An 18,194-nucleotide genomic window follows, 5' to 3' on the forward strand; every position below is an offset into this window, starting at 1 on the left:
AGCTCAAGCACAGCTCTTCATGAGTGTTATGAAACTGCATCAGAAGACAGAATTGGCTGTCTGTAGTGTGGCCGCTTGGCTGAGGGCAGTCTGAGATGGTTAAGTGCTCTTTGACCTAAATAGCTTTGTGCCTGGCCAGCACTAGAGGATGTGCTGTGCTTTGACAGCTGGGAACCATGAATAGTCTAACATGTATCGGATACCATGTGTCTTGGTCAGAATGGGTTTATGTTCAGTTGCACGTGTTGGCCCTGCAGGACTCGGCAACAAAACTAGCACAGGCACATGTGCAGGTCTTTGGAGCAGGTGACAATTAAAGGGAGTTTGTTCAGCTGTAGCACAAAATGATGTAGCATGAAATGAGAGAGCTGGTGGGTTTTTCTCTTTTTCCTGATACTCAACTAAGCAGTGGAGAGTCATCTGTAAGTATGGGAAATTCCATAGCTGTTTTGTTTAAGTTCACCTAAAGATGAGATATCAGATAAGTGCGGGAGTGCACATCACACAGCCTGACAGTCAAATGCAGCTCAAAGAATTCTAAAGAAACAACTAACAGTATCTCCTGAAAGTGAAAAATAATAGTGGTAGCAAATAAAAATGCATGTGCCTCACTGTAGTTTCTTAGCTATGTGCTTTTTAACTGAACAGAGAGATATATCTTGCAGATGAAACAGTTTCAGGACCATTTATTAAGGTCTCTTTATTGTTATGGTACCTCCTGCAAGTGACTATTGCGAGATTCCTTACTTGCGAGATTCCTTACAGCCTTTACAAGTCTGAAGCCTCTACCTTTTTAGATGCTTGCCTTAGGATACTTTCTGTATATATTTTGTATATTTATTCTTAACTATATCTTTAAAATTACTTTGCCACAAGAAGGCATAGCCAGAATGCCTAAGTGGTTTTATCTTAAATCTCCTAACAGTATAGCATTGCCTATATATTTGGTGTGAGAAACATACTTAGATTTGCATTGTGAAACTAAGTAAAGAATATACTGGACTTCAAAAACTAAGAATGTGTGGACATTGGAAGCAAGGACAGGCAACATGGAAGAACTACAGAGATGCTGTTCACCACTGTAGGGAGAAAATTCACGCAGCTAAATCTTGATTAGAGTTCAAGCTGGCCAGCACTGTGAAGGACAACAAAAAGAGCTTTTAAAAATATGTTAACAGCAAAAGGAGGGTCAGAGATAACATTGGGCTGTTGCTTGATGGGGTTGGTCACCTCACAAATAGGGTCACAGACAAAGCAGAGATGTTTAAATGCCTTCTTCACCTCTATCTTCAGTGCTGATGATGGGTTCTGCGACCCCCAGAACCTTGTGGTGAAAGACCGTGTCTGGGGGGATGATGAACTCTCAGCCGACCCTGAACTTGTTTGAGACTTGCTGCTCCAGCTGGATGCACATAAATGTATGGGGCCCAATAGGTTTCATCCCAGGGTGCTGAAAGAACTGGCCTATGTTATCACAAAACCTCTCTCTTATTTTTCATCTGTTTTGGAAGACTGGAGAGGTACCTGTTGACTGGAAGCTGGCAAATGTTGACCCAGTTTTCAAGAAGGGTATAAAGGAACACCCTGGTAATTACCAGCCTGTTGGTCTTGCTTCAGTGCCTGGGAAAATTATGGAGAAGGTTATTCTGGAGGTTACTGAAAAGCACTTGAGAGGCCACACAGTCATTGATCATAGCCGCCATGGCTTCATGAGGGGAAGGTCCTGCTTAACTAATGTAATTTCCTTTTATGACAAGGTCACTCATCTAGTTGACCAAGGGAAGCCAGTAAACGTGTTTTGTTTGGATTTTAGCAAAGCTTTTGATACTGTCTCTAACAGTATCCTTCTGGACAAAATGCCCAGCAACACAGCTAGACAAATCCATACTACATTGGGTGACCAATTGGCTGACAGGTCAGGCTTAAAGAGTTATAGAAAATAGGGTTATGTCAGTGGGGTTCCCCAGGGCTCAATTTTAGGGCCAGTGCTAGTTAGTGTTTTTGTAAATGATCTGGATGCAGGAATCAAATGTACATTAAATAAGTTAGCTGGTGATGCTAAATTAGAAGAGCTGCAGACTCCCTTTAGGGTAGACAGATCTGGATAGGCTAGAGAGCTGGGCAATCACCAACTGTATGAAATTTAACAAGAGGAAGTGCTGGATTCTCCACCTGGAACAGGGTAATCCTGGTTATATGTACAAATTAGGGGGCAAGAGGCTCAAGAGCAGCCCCATGGAAAGAGATCTGGTGGTTTGGGTTGATGGCAAGTTGAATATGAATGAACAGTGTGACCTGGCAGCCAAAAGAGCCAACCATGTCCTAGGGTGCATCAGGCACAGCATCACTGGCTGGTCGAGGCAGATGATTGTCCCACTCTGCACTGCACTGGTGTGGTCCCACCTTGAGCACTGTGTGCAGTTTTGGGTGACTCAGTGTAAGAAGGACATCAGACTATTAGAGTGTGTTCAATGGAGGGTGACCGAGATGGTGAAAGGCTTTGAGGGCTGGGATTACGAGGAGCTTGCTGAGGTCACTTGGTTTGTTCAGGCTGAGGGGCGGCCTCATGGCAGCCTGCAGCTCCCTCAAGGGGGGCAGCAGAGGTGGGGTGTTGATCTCCTCTCTGTGGTGACCAGTGATAGGACATGAGGAAACTGAATGAAGCTGCATCAGGAAAAGTTCAGATTGGACGTAAGAAAAAGTTTCTTCACTGGGAGAGTGGTTGGTCACTGGAACAGGCTCCCCAGCGCAGTGGTCACAGCACCAAGCGTGTCAGTGTTCAAGGACCATCTGGATGATGCTCTTAGTCATATGGGTTAGTTTTAGATAATCCTGCAAGGAGCGGGGAGTTGGACTCGATGATCCTTATGAGTCCCTTTCAACTTCAGATATTCTGTCATTCTAGGATTTTAATTTACGGAAACACAAGGCTCTTCCATAACAGCAACAACATCATCTCTATATAGAAAGGAAAATACTCAAAAGAAAAATAACTAATTTTTCAAGACCTTTGTGAAGGATCGTGTAATTCACATTCAGTATATCACTGCAAAAAGTAATTTAGTGTAATTAATAGATACATAAATTACCTAACTAGATTTTTATACAGTAGTGAGGCATCTACCTCTCCTTGTTTCCTTTACTAAATGTAATTTTTAAAATCCAGACTCTAGCATCAAGACAACAAACCACTGATAGCTAGATATAGATACTTGCAGGATTTTAAACCAGAAAAAAAAGGCTTCAACAGGATTTTCACTAGGGTGCGCTCGAAGAACACGTCCTTTGCTTTTGGGGAAAGGACTGTGGCACTGAGCAACTGTCACTTGTCCTGTAGCTGAACCTGCTTTTATCAGGGGAGTTGGAGTAGCTGATCTCCAGAGGCCCCTTCCAACACCAGCGATTCTGTAGTTCTGTAACTCATGTAGTGTGAGCAATTTTTTTTTTCTTCACAGAAGAGAATATTAATCTATTTTCTGTAAAAACAAAGCTGTAAGTAGAGGAGGCAGTATAAAAGTAAGTGCAGTGAAAGCTCTGAGTTTATGTGGTTGATTATATCTGCTAGGGCATTAAAATGCTAAATCAGTCTTTATAATTTGAAACCTTAAGAATACAATTGCATCTCATTCTAATCCAAAATCTTTTAAAAAGACTTCCAAGAGAAGTGTATGAAAAGAACTATTTTTCTTGCTGGGAAATAGTCTTCAGATGTGTAAGGGTGGTTTCTGGGTGATTATTCTGCGAACCTTAGATTTTCTGAAAAAAAGTATTATGGAGCTGCACAAATGACTTTTGACATCAGATCTTTAAGTATCTCTTCATTTTTGGTGTACCTGTACTTGCGATCCATAAGTAATCATCTCTCTTGGCACTTTCATGTATCGCAGTTTATTGGTCTAATTTTCATAAACAACCCACCAAACTAATGGTTTCAGAAAGAAATTCTGTCTTCTAGCAGAAATTAACCTTTCTCTCATTTTTATATCTAAGTGTGTAGGATTTGGATATGTTCCTATTTATATATACAGGTCCAGATATTTTTTATAAATGTACATGCACAGAGAGATAGATGCATCACGCTCCTGCCTGTCTAGATCTGAGTATATGGATATGCAGATCACTCACAAGTGCCACAGTTAGCCAAGAGTGGTCCCCAGGCTGCCTGATTCCTGATAAATTCAGGAAGCTATTTTAGTGCTTAACACTTGATCTTGATGCCTGCCAGCAGTTTCTGCATTCCCTTGTGCTGCTAGTAGGAAATATTTACTACCGCATTAGTCTGCATATTTTTGGAGCAGCTGATCCTTCCCACTGAGAAGAGGCTGCAAGGCAGAGCTCTCAGCACTCATAAGATTTTACTCCTCTGTCCTCACAGGGTGGAAATGTGGAGCTAGTCCTTTCCTCCACAGGAAGACGTTAACTCCTTCAGCTTAGAAAAGGCAGAGACCCTGGTAGTCATCACACCTTTGGACAGAAGAGAAAATAATTAGCATGTTTAGAAAGAGGACAAGAGGGTGCTTTTTGGACTAGATTTTTCATAGTTTCTCCTTACAGCTATTTTGTTGAGATGGTAGATGTTTAGTTAGCTTTGGGAATGCCACAGATGAGGTTTCATTCTCCCTTACCCTGGCAGTGTACAGACACTTGGTCCTTTTTGCCTTTTGGGGGAACATGATGGTCCCAGTGCCTTTTGGTAGAACCAGCTGAGCTGTCGGACAAGGTGCGCAAACAGCCAGAGAGATGACACACACAAAATTCTGTCGTGACCTTTCCTCTAATGTTTGTTAGCCTCCTGTCACACCGTTAAAGACTCATTTGACTTGCAAGCTCCTGTGAAAAGTTCTTACTAGCTGCCGTATCTACTGCCAACACAGCAGGCAATGCTGATGGACTCTGCAGAGGAATACAAAATACCAGTGCTGTTTTATGACTGTGTTTTCAGTAGATGAATGACATCCAAGCTTTGCTGCAAGGTCAAATCATTCTATACTCCTAATAATTTAAAATATGCACATGAGAAATAATTACATTGTCTATCCTGATGGAGTTTGAGATTGGCGTGTTTTACTTCCAAAGTTACAGAAGTTTTTTTTCTCCTTTTAGCTTCTCAAGGAAAAAAAATCTCTTAGGCAAGTTAAAGTATCTTCTGACTGCTTCTCAATCTTCAATGTATTTATTCTCACAAAATATCTTAAGAACTTGGAAGATACTGCTTGAATTTACAGTTGGAAAATAAGACCCATAGTGCATAGGGCTCAGATTTTTAAGCATAATATTTTTTTTTTTATTTGCAACCACTCAGTGAAAATGAGCCATGGAAGTAAATCCATGCTAGCTTTCAGTGTGTAGTTACAGTCACACAGGAAATCTGTGTTGGACTAGATACTTGGGCTGACATCTTTGCTGGTACTATACATGGGTCTGAGCTCCCCAAACTTGTACATAGTTGTAAAACCTGCCTTGATCTGACCTCAGCTCATCCCTGACCTTGCTGGTCCAGCTTTGACAGAGGCTGAGCCAGCTTCTAACCAAATGGACAGTATCTAGGCAGAAACTGCATTCTGCTTGAGCACACAAAGACTTAAGTCATATTTAGTTGGCTGAAACAAAAGACAGCAACAAAGCCATCTGACTGATGGCATCCTGTAACAGTGGCATGGCTACCCCAGCACACCACTGGCAGGCAGGACAGAGAGGAAAGGCTCAAACCCCATTCATCTCATTCATAAATCTGTGCCAGACTGATCTGTGTCTAGCCTGGATTCTCTACTTGGAAAAAACTTTAGGAGAAACGTGAGATGTACCAAAACTCTTTGGGGTGCTGCAGTTTAGCGAGCTGAATTTTAAAGATTACCAGCAACACTGGTGCTTTGTTTCAGTAGTTTTTGTAGAAAATAGGAAAATCCCAATTAAAAGTCTGCAATGGTGTTTATCTTGACATCCAAGGAAGTACTACCCTAATATTCTGGTGGAACTGGAAATGGCTCAGTTTATGAATCCAGTCATTGAACATACGATCCCAAAAACTAAAGATCATAATAACTTGAGGGCACTTCTGATAATATTCCTGGTAAGTGAAATGTGACTATGGTAGATGGAACAGCAGATTTCCCTGGTAAGGGATTGCATGCTAGTACTGTGTTTTGAATACATGGTACTTTGCCTGCGAGGTCAGGAGTGATCCTCAAGAGTTTTACTGGATGATATAATGGAATTTGTGTATTGGCAAGCTTGTTGGATCAATAAGTAAAGATACTGCTTTGCAAGCTGTGAATTAACGGTTGCTGCAAACAGTTGGCTGAGGTTGCTGTCACTGTAAGTAAGCAAATAAAGGAATTACAGCCTAGTGTGCTCTTGCTCAAAGCCATATTTGGAAATTTTCCTTGATAAGGTGTTTAAAAAACCCCGTACAATCCTATGTACTTTTAGAAAATTATTTACAGCTTTTACATTTTTATAAAATACAGTAATATAAATGTCATATCTTAGGACATAATACCTGAAGCAGCAAATTTCATGCCCTCTAACACGTTGTGGGTGCATTGGTCATTGGGGGAAAAAAAAAAATAAAATCTCCTGTTTGGTGTGAAACAAAGCTGAAAAGTACTAAATATGGCAAGCTGCCCATCCAAAACTCTGCAGAGGAATTTATAGATGTGTGTACTTTCAAATAAATTAATTTTTCCCTGGCCAGTGTTCAGTCAAGTTCTAAACACAGAGACTACAAAATTATCTCTAGTCTTGTAACTAAGAAACACAGATCGACGTGTCCTCTGGGTGCATATTTCTGGTGTCATCCTTGATCTACTCACCTTCAATAGCTGAAACTCAGTTAACAAAGTTACTAAAAACGTTCTTCAAATAAAATGCTTTGATGTAGATGCTCATTACAAAATAGATGTGAGACCAGGGACTTCTGTTTTTTGCAACACCAGATCAGTTTGCAGGAGACTGTTTTTAAGGAATATTACAATTGCTTTGAAAATGTAATTTATTGGAATTTAGGAAGGAAAGTTATATTGTGGTTGCTGTCTGCCTGCGTTTCTCTGGATCTTTTATTTGGTACATTGTGGTTGCCATCTGCCTGGGTTTCTCTGGATCTTCTATTTGGTACATTTTTATTTCTTCACTCTGTATTTTAAAGCTCATTTTAGTCTAGTTTATGGAGGCTGCCAGTGAGAGGTGCTAAATAACCATCCTTGGAGATGCTACAGCTCCTGGAGCTGTGTCCTGCCATGAGCCAAAAATTATGTTTAAGCATAAAAAAAAAAGTAGGCAAAGGAAAGCTGTGAAAGCTCCACTTTATAAAGCCAAAATTAAAAGATTGTAAGGATTTTACTCCTCAGAAGCAGTCAGGATGGAAAATCCTCAGGCAGTTTGAAGTCCATGAGAGTACTGTTGCAGGAAGGATTCAGCAGCGTGAGATGTGACAGGCGGCTGGCAGGGACCAGGTCTTCAGCATGAGTAACCTAGGGGCAGAGATGAGAGCTGCTGTGGTGGGCATGGCATGGTAGTAGTGAAAATCTTGACCTTCCCCAGGTGGGGAGTTTCATACAGCGTATCTTAAAGCTTAGATGTTGAAAGGGAAGACTCCTGAGATTTTTCTGTCTTTAGTTGTTGATTATGCGAGAAATTATTTTGATTTAGCCCAATTTAACAGTGTATTTTCTCACAGTGCATATTTTATTTTCATTCTAGACATAACAGCATATCCTTCCTCTTTCATGTTAGCCGCTTGTTCACTACATCTTAGGTTCTCAGCCTTAAAGCTGAAAATATGCATTACCTAAGTCCAAAAGAATGCTCTTTGGCAATACACTCAGTGGTTTACATCTCCAAAACATCATTCAAAACACAGTTGATGTCCCTGCCCTGGTGTGCTGACACTGGAGCTGAACTGCACGTTGGCTCTGTCAGGCACCGTGCGGATGCTTGCCCCTTCCTGATGTGGTGCTCTGTAGCAGTGTCCCAGGATGGATTTGGAAGTAGTTCAAAGTAGAGATTAAAGGTGCAGATATAACCAGGTTATAGCTACCAACAGAAAACTCCTTAGAAGAAAGCAAGCCCTTCTTGGATTTTTTACATGACTTCTTGTAGGGTTGGAGGGGGTGATGTCTGGTCCTCTTAAGGAGGGGGAAAAAGATGGGAGCAGTCCCATTGCAGCAAATGGTAGATCAGCAGAAGAAAAAACTCTTTCACCAGCTGAAAGTCAGCAGTCATATGAGGAGTATTTTCTCTTTCTGCCAAAGGCAAAAGGAGTACTTGAGTCCTGGCTCCTAAATGGCAGTTTCCTACAGGTGCCTGAAGAGAAAGCCCTCTCATCTCCTTTCTGAACAAAACCCAATGAAATAAAACATGTAATTTCATTTCATTCTGCACAAATTGCTCCTCTGGGCACACTGAAACATTTTGCTCTCGGACTCGAGTGGGTCAGTGTGGTCTCAACACTCATCTGCCATGTGGGGTTCATCCTTCAAGCTGCTGGAGAGGATTTGGTCTGGGTTCCTGTGCTGATGTCTCTGGCAGCCTAATGATGCTCTAGGATGATCAGCACCCGAATAACAGTCCTTACAGCTGGGCTAGGCAGCAGGGGAAAACTGCTCGTACCAAGTGGTCTGACTCTGGCAGGTGGGCAGGAGGATGGCCGAGCCTCAGCCTTGCTTGGTAGCTGGAGGATCATCCTCAGAGCCTGATGGGGCAGGTCTGTCTTCACTCAGGATGAGGTGAGGACTGTCACTAGCTCTTTGCCGTTCAAGTAAATGCCCCAATTTCTCAGCTGGCAGTAGCAGGGGAGGGGGTACTACCTTTGGATTAATTTTCAACTAGTTTGGGGATGAAAACCAAGCCTTTTAACAAAGAGGAAAAAATCTTCAACTCTGTCTCTTCATTTGCTGGTTCCCACTCAGGGCTGATGCCCAGCACCAGCTTGCTTTTTCTTTCTGTCCCTCTCTGTGGTTTCATTTGTAGGTCACGAGTGTCTGACCCCCTTGCCTTAGTGTCTGCAGCCTGCCAGTGAATCGCTGGCAGCGAGGTGGGCGGCGGTACAATTTACCCCAGAGGGATGCTACTCTTCCCTGGGAATGCAGCATGGAGACAAAGCTGCTTAACTCCAAGCTTTTGGTTCATGTAGAGCAACTGTAGCATGGACAACAAGTAACATTTGCCGTGCTTTTGCAAAAGATTTGAACATAAGAGCTTGTTGAGCCCTGCTTGGGAGGGTTTGCTCTTTGATTTAACAGATCACTACTTTTTTGTGTACAGCCTCTCACCTGTGCAGCATGGGACCATGTGCCACAGCACCCAAAGGAAGGCAGCAGGAGTGAGGAACCTCTTTCAGTGCTGGGGGCACCTTCCTGGGGGCACCTAGCTGCAGTGGAGCTGCTGGTAGCCCCCTACCCTGGGGTCTGAGCCTGGGGGCAGCCACCAGGCTCCCATGGCTCAGCAAGGCAGGGGCTCTTTCTTGGGGGCTGGGATGGGGTTCTGCTTCCTCCCCCCACCCCGATAATGTTATAGCATCAACGGTGTGGAAATTAAACACGGATCAAACTGTCCTTAAAAGTGCAATATGACCCTCTGCTTTTAGTGCTCAGTAATTCCCACTGAGAAAAGACATGCTCTTCCAGGACTCCTGTTTGCTCTCTCACACATGCACACACTCATTTTTCATCTCTTGCTTGCAGACTTATTTTATCCCTTGCTTTCTGAGTGCCTCCTTCGTGAAATATCTGTGGGTTTCATTATTTTCCTCAGGTATATTGGCTTGCATCTTCTCCAGGCTAAACTTGTTAGTTATTCCTCATCTGTACAGGATTTGTAAACTTTTCAGGTCCCGTTGTACTATTCCTCTGTCCTCACTTGTGATTGTAACACCTCCCAGCCTCATATTGGCTCCAAATGCAGCATGCTATTTTCTATAAAGACTAATAAGAAGACATCAGCTTGACATCAACTCCAGTATCTGCCAGGACATGTGCTCCTGACTAGACTGCTCTTCTGCTGTACACCCTGAAGAAATGAAGCAGTGACAAGTCAGTGGGGTGCCTTGCCTCACAGCCAAGGGTGCGAGGTCATGCCTTGTGCTCCTGTCGATGAGCATGGTGCAACCATCTCAGCTGCAAGTGACTGGTGGTCATTCAGGCTGGGCCCAACACTTGTCACTGCTGTTAAACTCTGGATTAACCCTGATGGACCTGTGAGGAGTGTGAGGATCTCCAACCCTTTCTGACCAAGCCTGAAAGCCTGATGCGATGGGGAGACAACTACTGGAACTGCCGGTATCAGAGAGAGCTTTTAGCCCTTCACTGGTGCTTAGAAGTTATGTACTAGCAGTATGACTGTATTTATTTAGTGGCATGGCAGCAACCTGGTCAGGGACACTTATCAGGAAAGCCCCTGTGTTTAAAATGTAAAAGTGGAGAAGATGCAGTCTGGGGAGTGAGGGGAGACCCAGTGGTCCTGAACTTGGGACTTGAACTTGCTTCCCTGCTCTTCCATGGCATTTGCATGGGCCCTGGGGTCTCTGCCTGTCCACATTCAGCTCTGAAACAAGGACAGTATTTCTTTGTGGCCAGGAGTCCTGGAAAATAACCTTTCTGGGCCTAATACGAGCAGCTATCAAAGACTCAAAATTTGTCATTTTGTAAGACATGGGATAGGCACAGTAAGTACTGTCTCAGGACGAGGAGTCACTTTAGGCTTGCACAAAAATCGAGTAGGTGATAAGAGCCAGGGCAGTGGGCAATTACATGAATGAGTCTGTGCATATACATCTGTACCGAGGCTCTTTACTTCAGAGGTAAAGCACATTTTGCTGGATTCATAAAGTATGGTCATTCCCCAAATGGCAGATTAGAGCAGGAAGAGCACTCATTTAGTGTTATTCTACCCTTATATTTTCACAAGGGCTGGGTAAATATATTAGCAGCCAGGAGCTCTTCTGTGCTTGTTGCCGATGGATGTGCTTCTCTGTTTTGTGTCGGTACAACTTCACAGGTCCCATGGTGTTAGAGGGATGGAGATCAGATATTTAGCTTCAGAGGCCACAAGGGATGGAGGACAGAAGTGTGCTGGGGTTGACTGGTAGCTCTCCCAGGAGCTGAGCTGCAAACATCTGCATTATGCCTCCACTCTCCTGGATGTTAGTGCTGGAGGGAATTTCACCATCAGTATGGTCAGGCAGCTGTATTGATGACTGTCCCAAAGGAGGGATGGGAGAGTCATGCCACATACCATTGGGGCCACCCATTTCCACTTGCCCTGCCTGGGATTTTTGCTCTGCTCTGTGGTTTGCTTCTGTTTTCCTTCCTCTTCCCGCCCCCATCATAGTTTTGCTGCAGCCTTTCTATTGCTGGTTGGGGCTGTCTCAAGAGGCTTAAGTAAGGATTCAGTGCTGCTGGCCAAGAGCAACTTGGCCAGGAGCAGCCACAGTGAAAGGAGATGAAATAACCCCCAAGCCTTGGTGGCTCAAGGGTGGCTGTATGGATTGCTGGGTCCAGGCTCTGTTTCTGAAGGACCCCAGTCCCAAGATGGTGCAGTGAGGGGGAAAGCAGAAATGCTCCTGGAGACCCCCCACAACACTGGTTTGGTTCTCTGGTTATGCAGGTGAGGAGGGGTGAAAGCTCTGGATGCTGGTGATGTTAGCCCTTGTTGCAGACTGCAGAAGGCAAAGTGCCGGCAGCAGGGCAGCAAATAGGACACCCCTCTGCCAGCCAGACACAGCCCCACCAAAGGTCTGTGTCACTAAACAAGCCCATGGTTATTCTTCATCTGCTGGGTGATTCTGGTGTGTCCTGCTTCTGCACCATCAACTTTTTCCTTCCTCCCGTTCAGCTTTCCTATGTAGGCTTATGGTCCTGTGGTATGCAGTGCATCAGCTATGGCAGCCCCGTTGCCCTCAGGCTGGAGCTGCACTCTCGTTGAGCATCCCCTGGTTGCTGAAACAGCCCCTGCCAGCCCTGTGGCCGATCCGTTTTCTTCTCTGTGTTCCAGCTCCTGCCCAGCCCCGGAGCAAACCCACGGAGAGGCAACAGCATGGGGTGGCCTTGGCAGCGTCAAGGTGGTTTTTGACCAGACAAGGCAGTAGTGGCCCTGATCTGATCTCATCTCTCTCTCTCCCTGGGTTGAAAACACTTTATGAATATTTGAAAAAAAGGAAAAATGAAGGAGGAGAGGAAATAAATTTGGTACACTTAAAACAATGACCTGTCCAGAACTAGGTTGCAAGATGTACTTGGTTAAAAATATAAGAAATACTTCAATAAACGCAAGTCAATATTGTAGCGGATTAACTTCTGAAAACCTGAGGTAAAAACTAAGTTACACTTATTAGGATACAATGAAGATTTAAATGAGACATTAAAGAGATGTGTTCTGAGTAATACATTGGATTTGCTGTAATATTATTAAGGCAGAGGCAAGCCTGGCACCGTGCCTTCCTTCACTTCACTACTGCATCATGTGAGGGCTTGATGTCATCACTAGAGGGGAAGGGGTGGGCACCAAGAGTGCATTTTAAAATTTGTATTATCACAGTTTGGCCCAAGGAAAGGCACTGGCTTAAAGGAGCTAAAACCAAGCCCCAAACGCATCTAAATAGAAAACAAGACAGTTTTTACATCCGCAGATGTTTACTGGCATTGCTATCCAGCACCCCAGAAACATATTAATGTTTAAATGATGGCACTCTGTTCAGTGAGGATGGTAGACTTGCTACAAAGGCCTTTTGTGCTCCACTCCTCTTAAAAACATTATTTTAGAGTCTCCTCAATGCAGTTATGGTTGTGCTTGAGCTATTAGAAAAGCCTGCGCTGCCATGTTATCTCCTGTACGATGACAGAGGGATGCGGTGCGAAAACAAAGGAAAACTCTGATCTGTGTAGAGCCGTAATGAAACTAAATTTTGCCTTAACTGCGTTCAGTTCTTCTGCCATTGGTGTCGCATGCCAGAGGCTTTTTATCCTAATTGAAAATGATAGCTCCCCAGGTGCTGGGGAGTCATGTGGAAGCCTTTTATTGCCGGGCGGATTATGTGCCCTCTGTATTTCACACACTGCCTGGAGAAATGCGACAGATTTTATTGATATGAGGGACAGTTCCTCATCTTTTTTTTCAGTCTCTCTCTTTCATGCTTGCATTCTCAGTGCAGCTCATTTCCAATGTTATTAACATCTGGGATGTGATAGGAAGGCTTCAGTATGAAAATTAGTGGAGAGCTCAGGAAGAAAAATTCCCTGATGCTCGGATTATAGGGATGTACATGCTTATACTTCCACTATTTCAGTAAAGGAATATTTGGGAGAAAAAAAATAATCCCCTGAAATTGTTTGACCGTGAAAAAATTAAAGAAAATTCATCTGTCCTCAAAAAGGTTAATTTGGTCTATCAAGCCAAAGAGATTAATGCAAGTGCAAAAACTAATAACTAAAGTATAGTCAGCTTTAGAAAGCAAGATAAGGCTAATGACAAAATAAATCACTTTATAACCGTTTAGCAAGAGTGGTTTATGACTAATGAGGTACTGGGTTTCTGTCCCTCTCCGAGCTGTGGCCATGCCCCAGTGGGGTTCGATCAGAAGCTCCCTTGTCCCCTAGTCACCCACCAAGATTACATCCTTGCATCCCACCAGGGCTGCACTGACCAGGGGGACACAGTGCTGAGCACCACTGGCCATGGGCAGCAGAGCTGTGGGACAAACTTGCACCACCGCAAGCCTCATCGGCACTGAAATCAGCAGGATGCTGCATTTGGGCTTTTCCAGAATGCAATTTGCTTTGCCCACTGCTGAAAAGACCAGCCTTTTCTGCACCATAGATGTTTTCTTGTGCCTGCATGAACCTGAAGTAGTTGGTGAGAAAATGGGGTGACCTGGGTAGCTTCTCCTCAAGCAAAGGCTACCCTTGGGGTGGCCCTCATCTGCACCCCACCCCATGGCCTGGGGGGAGCTTGGACACCTATGTGTAGCTGTCCTAATTTTGTTTCAGTACCAGTAAGGCTCCAGAAAGAGCCGAGCCCTACCTGCCCGCTTCATCAGGGCTCGTGGGTGTCAGTAGGTGTCTGACCCAGCACTGCCCAGGGCATCTCAAAACGCTGACCTGCATCACACCCCACCACTGCCCAGGCAGTCACAGGGAGGGGGCAGGAGGGAAGAGGCCCTGTTGTTGCTAGACGAGTCCCATCTGAGCACTCCCAGCGCTGGGCTGAAGTACTGTGGGCAGCTCCAGCCCTTCCTGCTTGTGCTGAACCTCAGGCATCGCCTGCCAGTCCTGTAGGGATGGTGGGAGATGCTGCCACCCCAGCTGCTTGAGTATCCAGCAGTGTCTAAGGTGGCATTGCTTCAGGCATGAGCCAGTATTGAGGTCGCAATGAGATTCTCCACAGCCTCGGGGCAACCTCCTGAGTCGCTGGTCCCCCTCCCAGTGCAGTGGCCAGCGCCCAGGATGAGGGATGTGGAGGTTGGAAGGTGCCTCGGGCACTCGCCGTCTCTCTGTGCTTCGTATAACTAACCAAACACCTGCAGGAACGTGAGACCTGATCCTCCCCACACCAGTTACCCTCTCTTGCTTTCTCATGCTCTCTCTCTCTCTCAGCTAATGAATATTTATTGAGACAAAGTGAAGCAGTGCTTTTAACAAATTGTCTTGGGCAAAATTTAGCATTAATTGGGTATATGTTTCCAGAGCACTTTACTGTCCTCTGCTCAGGGTAAATGGATGGAGGTGCGATATTTTGCAAGGGCTCTTCATATTAAGCTGTGGGAAATGCTCAAGAGTACATTTTTCTGCCTTTAAATTTGAATGAATGCTGCCCTATTTAATGAAGGGCTCTTCTATGAAGACCAGAGAGTTGAAGGAAGGAAGGCTTCATTTTTTGCTTCCTTTTCCTTTTAAAGTGTCTACTCCAGAGTCCTCTGACATTAACAGAAAGTTTGGACAATGAATAATTTCTTAAATGAATCCTATTTCTCCATCTCCAAACTGGTGGGAGGTCATCAGAGGAAATCCAGAAGCTTCCAGAAGGTCCAAGCCCTTCTGACAAGGGAGTCATTCGCACCTCAGACCCTAGGGTGGCTTCCTTCAAGTTCCCAGTGTTGCTTTACAGTTTACATCTGAAACTCTTGCAACACAACCCCCTCTATCACAGGCACAGGTAGCCCTGGACCAGCTTAAATAGCATCAGTTAAAAGATCTCAGTAAGAATACCTGACTTTTTTAGGGGCTGGTACTAAAGTAGTGATGGTAATATGTATAAATATATGTGTATAATATGTATATATGTGTGTGTGTGTTTTGTGTGTGTGTATATATGAATTTATCACAGTAGTGAAGGCAAGGTCCATCGTGTTCAACTTGTTCAGCCACCTGTATTGACGGGTGCAGCTCACTGCTGTCAGAAGCAATAACCACTGGTGTTCCTCAACTCACCTACTCACAAGAGCTGCAGGTTATCAGCCACGTCATCAAAGCCTTTTGAAAATCTCCTGCTGTATTTTCTAACAACAGTAAGTTAAACAGGTGCTCATTAATTTGCTGAATTTGCAAAACTGCTCTTAGTCCTTCTTCTCCCATGGTGTGATGGGTCCATTTTGAGCGATGCCCTGGCTGGTCCTTAAAGCTCTCAGTCACAGGAGCAGAGCTGGTGGGTGAAACTGAAATCCCAGCTGCTCCCTGAACAGAGGGCAGAGCCCTCCTAGATGGGGCTACAATCGCTGCTCATTGATTTCTCTTCCTAAAAGTCCAGATTACCATGGCCACTCCTGGTGCATTCACTTACTGTCAAATGTCCTTTTAATTGTAGATTTGTGTGAGTTATTCAGCTGTTATACATCAAATGGTCTGAGGGCCCAACAATTTATACACACACAACTTGTGTCACTTTTACAGATCTATTGCTTTTTTTTCTGCCTTGTAGATATTCGTGTGCATTTTTCTGCATGAAGCATATTTAAAATGGAAAATAAAAATAACATTAATCCTTTCCTTCCTTTGCCTCCCAGATGAGCAAAACTGTTGGAATAAACTCAAACCTGTTCTTTAATTTATGGAGAAATGCAGAAGCCTAAATCAAACTCTGAAAAGATTAGATTACAAACTTTCAGTGGAAAAACTTCAGGGAGACCAATTCTGCAAGTTGCTGAAAGCTTTGAGTTGTTGAATCCTCCTCAGGCTGCCACAGACACCTCTTCCCTCCAGGACAAGACTAAAGGAAACTATTGCCTTCTCTGTGGAAAATGCCACATGATACAAATGCCAGCACAGATCTCATGCCCGCGTGGCCAGCTGCTGTGGATGCCAGCCCTGGCACGCTGCCCTGGTAGCCACCGCGCCTCAACCAGGAGCTCGGCACCGTAGCGCAGAGTAACATACAAAAGCAACTTGCTGAGCCGGTTTGAAGGCTTTGACTTTTGCAGTAACTTTTTTTCAACAAACCAACTGGCACAAAAGCTGCTGCACATCTGACGTGGGGCAGCCCACACAAGAGGTAACCCCCAGCACATGGTAACCTCTGGGGAAGCCGATGCTGTTTTTCAGCTGTGTCCTGTAACCATTTTTGCGTAAGGGTGTTGGAGATATCTGGGCAGTGCTGCTGTGTATAAACCTGCTAATCTAACAAGAGAAATAGGCCAGGAGTGCAGCAAATGTTTTTCTGCCTTGCTGAGGCACCGCAATGTGTTTCATCAGTGGAGAACAAGCTGGGAGCGATAGACATAACAGGATTAAAATGGTGGCTGCTATGTCATTTTCCACGCTTACCCGTGTGCTTGAGAATTGCTGAAATATGGCTGAAATGCCGCTACACTACATCTTGTTTAAAAAAGTGATTTATTAAAATAAAACCCACACCGAATAACTGAGTTTGGTCCATTAAAATAATATGTAAACACTGGCCCCACAGTTTAACCGTCACACATTTTGATAGCCTTTAGGAACTGAAAGGCAATTCTCGCCCCCCTTCTGCATTATCATATAACCTCATCAGAAGATAAACAGCCTCCTTACCCCCAAACATTTTGCAATTTGCATTTAGATTGTTCAGTGCCAATGTTCAGGATAAGATACTTCCCAGCTCTGTCAAACAAACCCTGATTGTCATTTAGCAGAGTGGCAGTCAATTTATGTTTCCATTAATGCAGATCCCAGGCAATTATCTGGGGAGGGGAGAGGGAAAACCTTAACAAATTGCCCCTCTGTCTGCTAGGTTGATTTTCCAGTGGGCAGCTGGGGGGTAAATTTGACATACCCATGAGGAAGAGAAGTGAACGCCTTTCTGCTCTTGCTGGGGAGAAAGGGAGGGTGTGGGGGGCAGCTCAGGGACACCTTGGCTGTGCAGCGTGCCACATGAGAGCCAGCCCTGAGTACCTCGCAGAGGCAGCACTGATAGGGGGCAGGGTCCCCACACCTGGCTTGGGGATGGCGGTGGGGATGTGTCAGACTTTGACTCCCAGCATTACTCAGCAGCAGAGCCAGGGCTGCTGCAGGTTTCCTTGGGGCTGGTACCACCTATTTCTGCTTGGCAGGTGGAGATGTGCTGCCAGGCACTGCCTTGTCTCCGTGGTCCCCTGGGCTGTGGCTGTCCCCTCCTCAGGCACCCTGGACCCTGTGCACTCAATGTGGTTGTGCCTGGACAGGTGGGATGGCAGAGGACATGCCCTTCTGGTGATGGGACTGCACTCCACCACCACCCTGTGCATATCCCAAAACTGCACTCCTGGGGCCTGCTGGCAGTTGCACACACCAACATGACTGATATCAGCTTTACCAAGCTCTTGTGCAGATGGGAAATGTGAATTTAATATGTTTTCATTCTCTGATAGTAAGTTGAAGACACTCCTCCCTTCCCTCCTGTCTTAATGGATTCATTTTTCCTTTACCCCATTTCTTAGCTGTGCTCCCCACAGGGAGCTCATGGGCAACAGCAACCTCGCCACTGATGGCAGCTCCCCCATTGCTCACACCCATCTTTTTCTAGGGTGCAGCACCAATGGCACTGACCAAGCCCGAGGTTTCCCCAGTCACAGCATTTCCCCCAAAGACAGCCCCCCTTTCCAATGCCCTCTCTGAGAGGGGTAGGCAGGTATCACTGGGGCAGCCCCACTGCCCAGCAGCATGCCTTGCTCGTGGGTTTTTCTGCACACACACATATGTGTGCACACAGAAGGTTGCAGAGCTCATAATCCTGCATGCAAGACCATTTCTTTT

Source organism: Athene cunicularia (genome assembly GCF_003259725.1).
Source record: "Athene cunicularia isolate RWA chromosome 1 unlocalized genomic scaffold, athCun1 chr1_part1, whole genome shotgun sequence".
In the NCBI taxonomy this organism is placed as follows: domain Eukaryota; kingdom Metazoa; phylum Chordata; class Aves; order Strigiformes; family Strigidae; genus Athene; species Athene cunicularia.